Source organism: Pogona vitticeps, chromosome 6 (assembly GCF_051106095.1).
Source record: "Pogona vitticeps strain Pit_001003342236 chromosome 6, PviZW2.1, whole genome shotgun sequence".
Lineage (NCBI taxonomy): Eukaryota > Metazoa > Chordata > Lepidosauria > Squamata > Agamidae > Pogona > Pogona vitticeps.
In genome coordinates, this window is record NC_135788.1 from 102561133 (window position 1) to 102575576 (window position 14444).

Consider the following 14444-nt stretch of genomic DNA (forward strand, 5'->3'; position numbering starts at 1 on the left):
TGGATGAGCTTTTAAAACACTCAAATAAATGATGATTGCTAACTATCTCATACATGGAGAATGGAAATTCCTGCCGCCTTCTCTTAGAAGCAAGGAAGAAACTGATCATATGTTTTGCCTTCATCCTAAATAAAATCTTTCTTTGCAAATGGCCAAATGGATTTTTATGTGAAATCAAAGATCAGTCGGGAGGATACACTATTTTAGGAAGGAGGCTTCTTAAGTGGTAAAAGATAGCAGATAGTTTCCTTCATCTATGCATCTTGCATGTTTTGTTTTGTGATCATCACTGGAAGATAAACATTGGCTTAATCTGCATCCTTCATTATTGGGCCCATGTCCAGATGTTCTTGGACTTCAATTCCCAGAAATCCTGGCCAGCAGAGGTGGTGGTGAAGGATTCTGGGAGGTGTAGTCCAAGAAAATCTAGAAGACCAAGGTTGGGGACCACTGCCTTAAAGTATATTTTGATCCCAAGACACAACAGTCAAGCACTTGGAGTCACATCTGAAATGCCCCATAGCAGAGGGGTGTGTGTGTGTGTGTGTGTGTGTGTGTGTGTGTGTGTAAGGGAGAGATATCAGACACCATTTTTCTTTCACCAGTATCCTCAGGCATGGCCCCAACTGCACAGCAGGTGTGATATCACCACCACCAGCATATTGCTGCTATTTGAAAAATTCCTTTTTCAGTGTTGAGGTGTGTGTGTGTTCTTGTACCATTGAGCTCAAGTTACAAGCACCCCAAAACTGAGAGGAAAAAAAACCCTCTTCAATTAGCAGCAACCTGCCACTGCTGGTAACATCACTCCTGTTGTGAAGATGGAGCTATACAACAAAATATTGATCTTTCTGTATTATCTCAGTTTGCTGAAGATTTCCCATTTCTTAAGAGAGCTTTCAGGGATGACGCTGATATATAAGCATATCTCAACTCACACTACAACACAGTATATTGCTCTGTTAGGCAAAATAAAGGTAAAGGTAAAGGTTCCCCTTGACAATTTTTTGTCCAGTTGTGTTCAACTCTAGGGGGCAGTGCTCATCCCCATTTCCAAGCCATAGAGCCAGCGTTTTGTCTGAAGACAATCTTCCGTGGTCACATGGCCAGTGCGACTTAGACACGGAACGCTGTTACCTTCCCACCAAGGTGGTCCCTATTGATCTACTTGCATTTGCATGCTTTCAAACCACTAGGTTGGTGGGAGCTGGGACAAGCGACGGGCGCTCACTCCGTCGCGTGGATTCGATCTTACAACTGCTGGTCTTCTGATCCTGCAGCACAGGCTTCTGCGGTTTAGCCCGCAGCGCCACCACATCCCATTTGGCCATCTCATGAGAAGATGGGGTGGGCAGGCCTTCATTTAAAATGGGAAGTAACAACCAGCTGCTGATTGCCTGTGCACAATCCTGACAGAGCTCTGAGGGAGCCCATGTGTGCACAGCCTAGAGGGAACACTGCACTTGCTCCTTTGCTTGTGATTCAAGCATTTGTTTTGACATATAAAGCCCTAAATGGCTTGGGCCCTGGATACCTGAAGGACCGCCTCCTTCCATACGAACCCACTTGGCAACTGAGATCTAGAAAGAAGGCCCTCCTGAAAGAGCCGTCCCTCAGTGGAGTGAGAGGGATGACCTGTAGGTGGAGGGCCTTTTCAGCAGCTGCCACCATCTTCAGGAGCTGGGCCTGCAGTCTCTGCACATGCATCCGCCTATCAGCCCGGTTCATGTTTTTTTTTTCCTAGTTTGCAATTTGGTTCATGCCCATCTCTAGCCATGAGCCAAGGAAACTATAGCTGGTTCTTGTAGCGGTGTGACAGAGGATCTGTCTGTGCTGGATGTTTATCAAATGTTCAGCAGTAGCTTATAGCAATCAGATGTCTTGAAGCAACTCTTTTGTTCCTTTAAGAAATCGGTTAATAAAATCTTACATTTTAAGACTTGTAACTATAACAGGAAATAGCTATTGGTGGCAGTGTCTTAAAATAATACCTGTATCCTGAAGGCTAGCGATCCATCCTCTCTCAGTAAATCAGCCAGATTGTTTTTTTAGGCCTTGCAGGCATCCCATCTCTGGATTGATATCTGCAAGAGCTCATCCATTGTCCTTGTTGGCCAATCAGGAGCTCTTAGGTGTCAACATGTTTATGACATAACTGCAAGATAATAATAGAGGGATCCCATAAATGAAGCCTTACTGCTGATACTTCTGTAGGTTGATCATCTTCCATAAAGGCTGGCTGATACGTAGAACCCTTTTCTTTAGCAGAGTCCCCCGGTTTTCAGATTATTTCCTCAAAGTTCTTTGTTTGGTGTCGTTGCTTTCTCACGATCTTTCTCTTATTCTGTTCTTTATTTTCATTTACGCTTCTGCTGTAAAGTCTTAAAATTATATTGTTGTTTTTTACTGTAAGCCGCCTAGAGTGGTCTAATATGATCAGATAGGCGGGATAGAAATAAAATAAATAAATAAATAAATAAATAAATAAATAAAAATAAATAAATTGCTGCATTTAAGTCAAGACTTGGTTAATTAAGACCTTTTTATTTAAGGGACAGCAATGGTGAGTTTTTAGACTTCCAGGTTATTCCGCCTTGCCATGCTTACGTCAGGGAGGATTCCCCTCCAGCTGGCATCAATCATCATTCTCCCACCACAATCAATATGGCTTTTGCAAAGATATGCCCTGTTTCACTAGCATTTTAGAGTTTTTTGACGCTGTCGAGAAGCTTGAGGGTGGTTGGTAGACATGACTTGTTCCTCTTTCTTAACAAAGTCTGTCACTAAAGACTCCCTGTCAGACTTGGTAGTCAGGAGATAGAAGACAACCTCTTTCACACTAGCAAGAGAACAGGGAATGCTGGTAGAATGCACATAGTGGCCCCTTTCAAGGTTACTGAGAGGAAAAGCAAATTCCACACAGAAATTGTTAGGAGAGAGAGCAAAAAATCAAACTGCCATGATTATAATGTTGCTATGGAAATGTGTGGCATGACCACATTTGTTTGCCGGTCTTGTCATTGCACCACAAAAAGCATATTATAAAGCTAGAAAATGTTCAGAAAAGAGCAACCAAAATGGTCAGAGGACTGGTGCAAATCCCCTATGACGGTCAGCTAAAATGTTTCAAGCTTTTTTTGTTTAGAAAAAGGGCAAAGAATAAGGAACAAGGGTGTATAAATTATGCATGGTGTGAAAAAAAATGGATGCTTTCTCAATGTTTCCCATAATAGGAGAAATTGCTGTCATTTAGTGAAGCTGTATGATGGTACAATCAGGACAGGAGGTAAAAACAGGAGGTATAAACAAGACAGAACAGAGTTAAAAGTATGGGCCTGTGCACTTATATAATTGCACAAAGGGAAATCACATAAGTGATGTGAGTTGTTTTCCAGGTCCTCCACCACATATCAGATCTTTCTTTGGTCGCTCTGTTTACTCTGCCATTCACCTTGTTACAAATAGTCAGCTAAATGCTAATAGCTAGGGATGTTGGCAAGTCATCCCTTGCCAACATCCCTTTGTGTTGAGGCACAAATCTGAGTCCAAATCTTTGGTACCAAGTCCTGAGCCCCATGCCCCAAATCCGAGTCCCTATTAAAATCAATCTTTTTTCCTCAGAGAAAAAGGAGGGGCGAATGGATTCTGAGTAGCGAGTTGAGCTCAAGTCATTAAAAAAAAATCAAGTCCAAATTGAGTCACTGGTGTGACTTAAGTACAACTTGGAGTGAGTTCCACAATGCAGGTCCCTATTCTTGCTAACAGCACTGCTGCAGATGCCCTTGTGCATGCTTATGTGGGAACTCTAGTTCAGTGATTCCCATCCTTGACTCCTCAGGTGTTATTGGACTACAACTCCCAGAAACCTTCACAACTAGCTGTACTGTTCAGCATTTCTGGGAGTTATAGTCCAAGAACATCTGGGCACCTAAGGTTGGGAAGCACTGCTGTAGTTGGATACTGGCCGTGGAATCTGCTGACATCAGTTATAACATGATATTTAAAGGAGAACAAGACAAATTCATAGGGGAGAAAGCTATCTGTTTCTGCTGGTCATTATGACTTGAAATTGTCCAGAGCTAATATTCTGGTGACACACAAAAAACACAAAGGATGGGGGGGGGGGTTTGAGGAAGTTCTGTTCCAGATTCCATGACAACACTAGCTTTCTGGCCCATAGAATTTAAGATTCAGTTGCATGACTCATGTTCTTTCTTTCACCATTTTCTGTCAAGAAGCATCCTCTTGGTTTGAGCTGCAAGATGGACACATGCCTTAAAGAGTATGCATTGCTTTTGCATGTGTCATTGTCCATAGACTATAGCACATTTAATCAGTATTTTGCATACACTGGAAATGTGCACGCTTTTATCTACGTGTGCTTTTGCCCCAAGTACATCCATGGCTAACTGTTGGTGCAGTGATGCAAGATCAGAAACTGTGTAGTTAGTTAGACTGAAGAAGTGCAGCTTGAGATGATCCTTTTTAGCTTCAGATCAAAAATGGATTCTTCACCTATTCCTCCTCCTCATTCAGTTAATGGCAAATTTATACAGACAGGCAGTTCTGTCTGCTTGACACCTCATGGTATGAGTCACATATTTTGCTGCATTCCTATTTTACAAGCGTAGGAGTATCTATAACCTTGTTGAGTGTACATCTAAAACTCATAATGGGTACAAGACCCAATTAGTTTCTTGTGGAACAAGCAGATTGAGAATATTAAGAAGAAATTCTAGTAGGGTTTCATTAGCAATGACCCCAAATTGTGCATTTTGCAAAATGTCTTAATCATTTCCCCCCAGAATTCTGTGTAACAGCCTCTGCAACTCTTTCCCATTTGCTTTCCTGAGCTTTACTTCACTTTGGTTACAGGTATAACAGCTTGAAACATTAAATTTTAAAAAAGGACTGTGTTACTCATTACTTTTTCTCAAGTAATCATTGCATTGTATGTTGTGAACGTGTTGGATTGTGGTTGTCAAAAGGCCAGAAAATGTAAGAGAATGCTCCCTGGTTCCTTCTAGTGCACCCTGGAAATATTTATAAAACATAGGAGACAAAACAGAGATTATTTCCACTTCTCATTTGGGATTATTAACACAGTAGCATAAAACATGAACTATTCCTCTAAAACAGTGGTTCTTAACCTTGGTTACTCAGGTGTTTTTGAACTGCAACTCCCAGAAACCTCAGCCACCACTGCTGGTGGTGAAGGCTTCTGGGAGTTGCAGTCCAAAAACACTTGAGTAAACCAAGGTTAAGAACCACTGCTCTAAAATATCTTAAAACATTAGAAAGTTACTAGGTGTTATTTGTTATACTTGAATAAATTGGGTGGTGCTTGTTGCACCAAAATGGTAACTTTGCATCTATATGTTCCTTTAATTGTTATTCCACATCAAACTAGTTTCAAGTAATTTCAGATCATGGAAGAAATTGGTTTGAATGAAATTGCTTGAAACTAGTTTGATGTGGAATAACAATTAAAGGAACATATAGATGCAAAGTTACCATTTTGTGAATGTCCTTGGTTAGTTCTGTGGACCCTGGAGTCCCATACTGCCTGTAAAAGACTCTAAATTGTAACAATTACAAACAAAAAGGCATACATATTTTGCTGACTCTCTTCTTATTTTAGAAGAGAGTCATTCTCTGACACAAAATCTCTAGGAGGCCCAGTTCTCTAGAATGTGTGCACTCACTATGTGTCATGTTTGTGCGTGAAATAATCCCCCCACTTCTGCTGTAGAAGGTGTTAGAACTGTAGCACTAGACACAGCAGTGCATTATTTATTTTATTTATTTATTTATTTATTGTATTTATACCCTGCCTATCTAGTCATTTCGACCACTCTAGGCGGCTTACAACAAATGATAACAAGTTCTAAAAAATTTATAACAATTAATTAATTAGATGATTCTATAAGATGGGAAAAATAAAAATAAATCAAATAAAGAGAGAGAGAAAAAGGAAAGAGGACAGGAATTAACTGGAAGGGAAGGCCTGCCTAAACATCCATGTTTTTAGTTGGTTCTTAAAAGTACCCAGCGAGGGTGCAGCGCGAATCTCCGGAGGTAGGTTATTCCAGAGACGAGGAGCCACCGCTGAGAAGGCCCGGTTTCTAGTTCTTTCTTTCCGGACATTAGGACAGACAACATTGTTAAAACGCCTCTAGGGAGTACAAATCATTTCTATAATAATGTGTGTGCTCCTCACACATCTTATTTTAGTAGGACACCTCTCTTCTCTCCTTTGTTGCCTCTCTTTCCTTGTACAGGCAGAAAGGAAGTAAATATAAAAAATTAAATTCCAGTTTACCGTGATGTTACTGACATTTTGTAGCAGTAGGGTAACATGATCTCTTGTAAGAAAGGCAAAGAGACTCCAGGATCCATCAGAGATGCTCACCCTTGCTTTATTAAGGGGTATTCCATTCGCCAATCTGTTGAGCAACTGATTTCAAACTTTATTGTGTTGTGCATTCTGTGCATTTTGTGCACTCAACACGTAACATGGGATTTCCCCAGTGGGAATGCTGTCATTCCATCCAAACTCCATTCTTGACCTTGTTAATAATGTGTACCAATAATGGAGGTTGCAGCTGGGGGTGGGGCAGAGCAGGTTTGTCAGGAATAAATGTCTTTTTGGGCAGCAGCTTGTTTAGAATGGTGCTGATGAAGCTGAGCCATTGCCTCTGGAATTTGGCAGGCTACAACAGATTGTAGCAGATGACAGCAATGTAATTGCAGAGAGCCTCTGTGTCTTGAACCTTTCTGCCAAAGACGTGCAATAATGGGAGAAGCCTAGAGCAAGACTGTTATGATTTACTAGTGGAGACAAAGTCTTCCTTTTGGAGCAGCCACACCTCTTGTGTCTTCTGTCTTAGAATGTGGGAGCTGATATTTGGTTTTTATGAGCGTCATGATTATGTATGAATAGTCAAATAGGTGTTGCAGTCCTTAATTGTGTGGAGACTGTTCCAGAAAAACAAAACACCATGAGCAACTACTGGTTCTTTCAGCCTTTTGCAGTGATCCGCAACTATGAGGTCCATCATACAATTCTTAGTCTGCTCCTGGGTATTGTTGCCCCTCGGTGAAGCATTTCCAGGTAAGATCTTCCATCTTTATCTGAAATAGCCTACCAGGGAGATAATCTTTTTCTCACTCTCCATTTCCTCTTTTCCAACTTATCTGTCTTTAGGGTGGAAGCCCTTACATGAACTTCAGCAAAGGTTTGAAAACATGCAGTTCAATCTTTGCCATACCTGCGTAGAAGTAAATACTATTGTGAAGAATAGTCCTAAAGTGTGTTTTTGTAGTTTCAGGCTACACTTTGGGAGAAAACGCAGGGTCTTGAAGTATGAATTTTGGGCTTTCAGATATTCCAGTCACCCCACATTAGAAATAATTTAGTTTTAGAAGTGGTAGCCAGTCTGCACTAACTTATCAGGTCAAAAGAAAATAATAATAAATAAGAAGACATATAGGATAAATTTTATAGAACTTTATTTCCCCCCCTCTTTTTTTGTCTTTGATCGCTGACAGACCTTAATCAGGGCTGTACGTGGGCCCTCCAATTCAGCTCAGAGGACAGTTGGGGATTCCGAGATGGATCCAGTCCAGAGTGATTTGGGCCATATCTAATTCAATGTAAGGTGTAGATTTCAATCAGTTTGTAAATTCGCTTCACCCCAAAAGTGAATTTGGTCATTCCATTTTGATCCAGCCTTTGAACAAAACAGCTTGAATAAGTGGATTCTGTTAGTAATTCAGACTTTGCCTATTTTCTGATTTCATCATCTGGTCCTTTAGACTTTTCAGCTTGTGTCTTCCCATTTATATATGGAAACAAGACATATACTACCTGCACAAAGGATGGATCCAGCAGAGGTTGGCTGTGGTGTGCCACAACTCGTAGCTATGATAAAGACCACAGGTGGAAGCGTTGCTATGAGACAGGTAAGAATGTATTCATGAACATTGGAAAACTGGAAAAAGAGCATCTTTCTGCCTGTCTGCCTGCCTGTCTGCCTGCCTGCCTGCTTGGCCGGCTGGCCAACCGGCTGGCAGGCAAGGATAATGTCCCTTCAGTAAGCTGGACCTTAGTAGAAAGCTAGATTCCAGAGAAAGGGCTTCCAGCCCAGCTTCTATCTGAAATGACTTTTTAAAAAGAAAATGATTCAATATAGACTTAAGCATGTTTAGATCCTTTCCTTCCATTTAACAGTACTGTATATCATGCAAACCGCAGAAGCCTTTGGGCTGCAAGGTCAGAAGACCTGCAGTCGTAAGATCAAATCCATGCAATGGAGTGAGCACCCGTCGCTAGTCCCAGCTCCCGCCAACCTAGCAGTTCAAAAGCATGCAAGTAGATAAATAGGTACCACCAGGGTGGGAAGGTAACAGCGTTCCGTGTCTAGTCGCGCTGGCCATGTGACCATGGACATCAGACAAATGCTAGCTCAATGGGTTGGAAACAGAGATGAGCACCGCCCCCTAGAGTTGGACACAACTGGACAAATTGTCAAGGGGAACCTTTAGCTTTACCTTTATATCATGCAAGTCAAAAGAAAGGATGTGGGTTGAAATAGATTGATAACACACAGCAAGACAGCCTCTCAAGGACTCTGAAGCTCCTAGAGATATATCATCTCTCGCATGAGACTGAGAGACCAAATGCTTCCCCCCACCATTGTGGTTTTCGCAATTTGCACAATATTTCTCTAGCATCATTTTCCTTCCAGGAGCTGAATACGTATAGAGGGACAGGCTGTGCGGTCATAAAGGCATAAGTAGCCCATCTTATGGTCTTTTCTTTTTAAAAAAGTGCAAAAATAGCACTACACTTAGTATGGTTTTCTGTTCAATTGCACAATTGATCAAATGTGCAAAAATGAAGCATGTATGTTCTCTAAGACTAATCAAACAACAGCAACAAGAACAACAAATAACTCATCATCTTTGCAAGAATAGCTCCCATGCTCCACTTCCTAAAAACATGTTTTTAAAAATGTATTTAAGGCACCTAACTTTATACAGCGGTGCCTCGCTTAGCGATCGCTCCGTTGAGCGACAAAATCGCTTAGCGATGGTCCCTATGGGGACAATTCGCTTTGCAATGCTCACGGGGAAGCGATCATGGCAAAGCGACCCTTTTTAAACAGCTGATGGGTGGTTTCAAAATGGCCACCAGAAAAACAAAATGGCTGCCTGCTGTTTTGCCTCACTTAAGAGGCAGTGAAAATGGTGGCGCTATGGTGGATTTTCACTGAAAGGTAAGTTTTTAAGCCCATAGGAATGCATTAAACACATTTTAATGTGTTTCTATGGGCTTTTAAAAATCGCTTAGCAACGTTTTTCCCGGAACGGATTAATGTCACTAAGCAAGGCACCACTGTACTGGAAGTCAAAAGTAGGGATGCGAAGAAGGGTTGTCATAAGTTTGAGGTGACTTGATGGCATACAACAAAAACAAAAACAACACACTGGACTGTAGTTATTATATGTGCCTATTTACCTTTTCCTGAGACAGAGCATGGTGGCAACTCTAACGGAAAGCCCTGTGTGTTCCCCTTTGCTTACAAGAGGCGGATGTTCTACACCTGCACAGATGAGCATGCTAGACCCAGGATGTTCTGGTGTGCTACAACAAGCAGCTATGACAAGGACAGAAAATGGAGCTACTGTGCTGATACAAGTAAGCCTGCCTATGATTGTTTGCTTCTTGGTAGAGAAGCTACTGCTTAGCTGCGAATCTCTCCAAATTCAACAAAGAAGCATTATGTGGTGACTACTAGCTGAAGCATGGGGAAGTTATTATTTTGGGCTGTGTGGTTGTGGGGAGATCTAGGACCACTGTTGTTCAAAAGAGAATTTGCAAGCTTTGGTCTGGGTCTAATGGTGACCAACAAGATATGACATAACAGTAGAATGGAGAGAGAGCCTCCAAAACATCTTTGCTAATATCCATTCTTTCAATGGCAGGTGCCTGTAAACCAGAATAGTCAACTTGTCACTCTCAAGATGTGGTTGAATTGCAGCTAGCCAGCAAAACCAATGGTGAGGTGCAGTCCAACAACATCTGGAGGTCCAAAAATTGCCCAGCTGTGCTGTATACCTTTATGGATTATTGAATGTAGACTTCATCTTGCTTAGAACCTAGGTTCCCAACCTTTGTTACTCGGATGTTTTTGAACTGCAACTCCCAGAAACCCCAGCCAGCACAGTTGGTGGTGAAGGCTTCTGGGAGTTGCAGTCCACAACTCCTGAGTAAGCCAAGGTTGAGAACCAGTGGCTTAGAATAATCCAATTAAAATCAAAGAGATTTCATTTGGCCTATGGTCTAGACTCATGATCCAGCGATCCAGTGAGAGCAAGTGAATAGAGTGTTGGACCAGGAAATGGGAATCCTGAGTTCAAATCCCCATTCAGCTATGGTAACCTATGGGAGTGTTGTGGCACAAATAAATCCATCCCTTAAATATATCACATACCTCACTAAGGTTGTCATAAGTCAGAATTAACTTGACAGGGCATATGACAAATGACTGAACAATTTTTAAAATTTAAATGGTTCTGTCTTCTTGACAGAAAGTCCATTTAAGCTCAATTACCACCCAAATATTAGTTGCATTTTGGCACAAAGGTACAGTTCAGGAAACTTCCATAAGAAGAAATTTGAATCAGGGCTAATATTTTCTGAATTTGTCCCTTAAACTCCATATCAGTATCAATTGCACAATAGACTCCAGTTCATTTTCTATACAGCAACCATATCACATAAAAATGGAGATTCCAGGTAGCACTGAAGCCTCACTCATTCACTCTGTTTATGTGTGCATCCTACGTGGGATGAGAAGTGTGTTCTACCTATGTCATCTCCATTGTTACTTTGATCATAGAAATAAATAGCCTGAAGAGAGAGAGAGGCTATTATCCCAAGGTAGGTTTTCTGTGAAAACAAGAACCCTTATTTTGGAGTGGGATTTTTGGCTCATATGGAGAAGCTACAAGAGGCTACCAAGATACACAAATATTTCAATTCATATCAACAAACAAGTTATAGCAGGTCATTTTCACCAGAAACAGGTCTTTTTTAGAGTTAATGAATCATAATTGCCTATTCCAGACCAAGGGATCCCCCTTTTGTTTGACTCCCCAAATGTCTCACACTACAAATAATACTGCTCGTGATACATCTCAGTTAATATTTTTATGTGCTTTGAAGCTACGCACCTCTGCTTCACTGCACTACTAGATAGAATTCCTTATAAATAATATTTAACCCTTAATGTTTCATTTCTTATCTTGTTCTGGTACATATCGACACCCTCATCTCCATTCACCTCTGCAAGATTCTTCAGGTTGTGATCCTCCTGGCTTTTTGGAGCATTTATGACTAGACTAGACATTTTCGGACAGTAAGAATGATTTTTTTTTTTTACAAGGGAAACAGAACATTTCTGTAAAAATGCTGAGGAAATGGAATCCAATCACAGTGCAAATCATCTATAGCAGCTGGCTGTATAAAAGAAAGGTGTGTCAAGAGCATCAGGAGAGGCCTTCCCACCACCTTCATTTGGATGGAGACACAGGAAAGGGCTCCCTCCCATAGGAGGCTGGCCTGGCCCTATCTTTGCTATTCTTCCACAAGCAGGCAAACACTTTTCTCCTCACGCAAGGTTTTCTTGAAAGAATGGCTGCTGAGTAGGATTTTTAAAATGGATCGTGGTACCTCACTGCATTGAATGTCCTTTTTAAGGAGAACGGGGATTTACAACATTTTAAATGAACGAACGAACAAAAAATATTGAGGAATATTGTACATTACTGAGAGCAAAGACTTTCAACCACAAAGCTTTGTACACTTCCTTTGTCCTCAGAAAACCAGCTTAACAACATAGATTGACGATTGCAAATTCTTGCTCTTCGGGAGCAGCCTGAGCAGTACCTGGCCTGAAAGACATAACATAGTTTTTTTTATAATTACAGGCAGGAACATCAAAATGCAATAATCATAGGTATACTTGTCATATAATTACAGGACAAATAAAATGTGTAGTTGGGTGTATCGGCAGAAGCTTTTCTGGAACCAACCTTTTGTTCAGACTCAATATTTCTTTGTATTGGTCTGTCTGGGTTAATGTAGGAATTCCAGCTCATAATAGTCGGATTTGGCATTTGAACAACTGAAACAAAGATGCAAATTGAGAAGTCTTTGATATATGAGGTAGATAGCAAGGTATGTTGTGACATTGCCAAATTTGCAAATGGTAACTTTAAAGCCAACCTCAGTCTGTCAGCCTTGGGCTGTAGCTTCCCAGGATGTAATAAACTTCCTGTTTTAGCTGCTGCTTCAAAACAGATGGTATGTTTGGTAACTAAATATATACAGCCGGAGCTTTGCATTCAGTCTAATAGGGTTGGGCACCATGTTGCCTTCAGAGGGAAAACTGCAAACTCCTGCAACTCTGAGGTCTCCCAGCATCCCCACCACCTATTTTCTAAAAAGTCGATTTTGGCTTTCTAGAAGCTGTGGGGAAAATATTTTGCCATGTTTTGAGGGCTCCTCCGGACATTTGAGACCCCCACACCCTAATATTTTTCTACTTTTTTGTGGGCACTAGAGGACACAAGAGAGGTTTTCTAAGAGAGAAAAAACATAGTTTTTTCCTCAGGAAAAATTGAGATGACGATTGTAGGAGTTGGGTATGGACTGCAAAGATTCAGGTGTGTGCATACCCTGGACTTCTGGAGATGAACCATTCGTGCAGTTCGATAGAGTACCCAGTGTGGGCAGAGTGATGACTAGCACTGAGGAGACCTGGTTTTGAGGCCTCACTTGATCATGGAAACTCAGGGGAGAGGGTAGCACAAGTAAAACCATGCTTTGAATATACAGTGGTGCCTCGCTTTAACGATTGCCTCACTTAACGAGGAAATCGCTTGATGATTAGATTTTTGCGATCGCAAAAGTGATTGCAAAATGATGGTTTAAACGGGAAAAATCCACTTCACAATGATTTTTGCATTACGGTGATCTAAAAACAGCTGATCATCCCATTTCAAAATGGCCCCCCACTGTTTTCTAGGACAGATTCCTTGCTTTACAGGCACGGAAAATGGCCGTCTCTATGGAGGATCTTCGCTGGATGGTGAGTTTTCAGCCCATTGGAATGCATTGAAGGGTTTTCAATGGGCTTTTTATTTCGCTTAATGAGGATTTCGCTCTACAGCGATTTCGCTGGAATGGATTATCCTCGTTAAGCGAGGCACCACTGTATCACTTACCTGGAAAGCACTACTGGCTCACTATACTGGTTCTAATTTGATAAAACATTACATATGCACAGAATCTGATGAATTATATACTATATTCAGGTCTGAATATCAGGGTGCAGGGCCGGACTGGTCATCTGGCGTTTCTGGCAAATGCCAGAAGGGCCGATGGTGAGAACGGCCGGTTCCTGCCTTGCGAGGCCGCCGCCGCCGCCCCGCCGCCGCCGCTGCTGGCCAGGGCGCAGTGTCCCTCCGCGGCTGCCCGGGTTCCCCTTTCCCGCCGCAGCGGAGCCCTTGCGCTCCATGCCCGCCCTCGCTGGGGCTGCCGCCGCCGCTCCGCTCCCGATCGCGGACAGTGCGGCGCCTGGGTCCCGCGCCCCCTGCCTGCCTGCCTGCCTCCTTCGCTGCGCGGCGGAGAAATCGGGCTGGTGCCACCCCTCGGCTTGGCTGGGCTCCGGCTTGGCTGGGCTCCGGCTCCCGGCGCCTGTCCTCCAGCGCGGCCGTCCAGTTGGGGAGCGGGAGCCGCCTCCGCCTCCACCTCCGCCTCCTCCCGCAGGGTGTTTGGCTGGCTGGCTCCTGATTTGTTTTATGATGGTGGGGATGATTACGGGGTGGGGGAGGAGAGAGGGAGACGAGCAGGGTAACCAGAAGGAGCTCCGCGCGCACACCCGGGCGCACAGGCGAGGGGAGTGGCAGCGCAGGGAGTGGAAGTCTTTGCCTGGGAGCCCGCCGAGCGCTCCCGTCAGGCGAGGTGGGGTGGGGTGGGAGGTTGAAATGAAGCGAAACGAGAACCAGGAGCTGCGAAACTGGGCGAGGTGACGAGGGAGAGCGGAACAAAGCAGAGCCCCAACCCACTTACAGCGGGGTCCGGGGGGGGTCCCTAAAGACTCGAGCATCCTTTAGGAGGAGAGCGCTGGTGGAGAGGGGGAAGGAGGGCGGGGAGAAAGGGACCGGGCTTGGGAGGGGTGGGAGAGCCAGAGCCTGGAAGAGGTCAAGTTCTGGACGGAGACTGTCAAGATCGGAGAGTTATACTTTCCCATACTTATATGCGTAGGCTATATGAGCAGCAGTGAGCCGCGGGTTAGTAGGTAGTATCCTATTGATGGGATAGGATGGCCTTTTAGGCCAGATGGGCGGGGTATAAATCAAATAAATAAATA